The sequence below is a fragment of the Microtus ochrogaster genome, unplaced genomic scaffold (assembly GCF_000317375.1).
Source record: "Microtus ochrogaster isolate Prairie Vole_2 unplaced genomic scaffold, MicOch1.0 UNK9, whole genome shotgun sequence".
In the NCBI taxonomy this organism is placed as follows: domain Eukaryota; kingdom Metazoa; phylum Chordata; class Mammalia; order Rodentia; family Cricetidae; genus Microtus; species Microtus ochrogaster.
In genome coordinates, this window is record NW_004949107.1 from 8,479,569 (window position 1) to 8,480,994 (window position 1,426).

Here is a 1,426-nt window from a genome sequence, read left to right on the forward strand (position 1 = left end):
AGAGAGAGAGAGAGAGAGAGAGAGAGAGAGAGAGAGAGAGAAACAGAGGGGGGGAAGGGGAAGAGTAGGGAGAAGGGGGTAGACTCAGGCTGGAAGTTGAAGATCAGCTTGCCTCAGTGGACATGGGAGGGTGTGGGTGTGGCTTATCTCTTAAAGGGACAGGACAGACCATTACGCAGATAAAATAAATAGGAGAAGTCTGGGAAAGGAGATCAAGGAGAGAGAAAAGAAGGAGAGATGACAGCCACCCAGCTACACAGCAAGCCATGGGATAAGAGGTAAAGAAAGGTATATAGACAGAAGCCCAGAAGCAAAAGGTAGATGGGATAATTTAAGTTAAGAAGAGCTGACTCGAAACAAGCCAAGCTAAGGCCAGGCATTTATAAGAAACAATAAGCCTCCATGCCATTTATTTGGGAGCAAAGAGCCGAAGAGTAAAAGTAAAAGCAACCAACTGCTATGCAATATAGTTGATTTCCTGAGCACCTTACCCTGAATGGATGAGAACGCACTGAAGGGGCGTTTCCTTGTGGATTATCTATCATCTTCAGAGACGCTGGTGTCGGTACAGCCATCAGAGAGCTGTATACGACCTCTGCATTTCAAGGCCAGGGAAGCTCACCTCTCAGGTTCTGGACCAGATGATGAAGAGTACTGGGAATCTGAAGAAATGTTGGACCATGCAGAGGGGCCACAGGACTTTGCATCGTGGGCTAAATTGGCAGCTTAAAACTTGGAACAGAAAGTTCTAGGTTTGTTTGTTTTGTTTTTGTGTTTTAAATTTTGGTCCGTGCTTCTATTCCAAGTTCCCTGTTTGACCTGGCTAGAATGACATGTGGACACATCCTTGTACCCTTTGGACCTTCTTTGGTGCAACCCTGATTGGAAAAGCAATCATTAAAATGCATGTCTAGAGAATCTTTGTTATAATAACTTTCTGAAAACACACCATGGAGCAGACAGTGGCTTTCACTGGTGCTGTCCCCAGGAGGTCAGTCTCTGCAGAAGTGAGCACCGAGGGGTCCCACTTTACATTAGGGGGGCTCTCACCAGGAAGGGAGATCCCCTTTTCCAGCCTGTATAGATTTTTAGAACCTTCTTCCTGAAAGCAGTTTAGTCCACATTTTACACTGGTATACTTTTCCTTTATGTGTTAAGGTAAGGTCTCCACCCTCTGTTCACCACACATTGTGTTTCTTTAGCGTGGATGTGATGTTTAACTGGAGACTCAACAAAAGTTGGCTTTCTGTTACTTTTCAAGGGCCTGCACGGTCAATTGGGAACTTCTGCTACACAAAACCTTCTCAAGTATGTTAAATATGTCAGGCTTTTTAGGTTTGTCCCAAATTGGATTTTAGAAGTCATCAAGTGTATTTAAGATATATCTACATTGGAGCCGGGCGGTGGTGGCGCACGCCTTTAATCC

The 1,426-nt window shown here is 44.9% G+C and overlaps 1 pseudogene; it reads left to right on the plus strand.

The window, feature by feature from the left end:
• Nucleotides 1-1,426, plus strand: part of LOC113458215 — a 24,153-nt pseudogene that overhangs the window by 20,162 nt on the left and 2,565 nt on the right.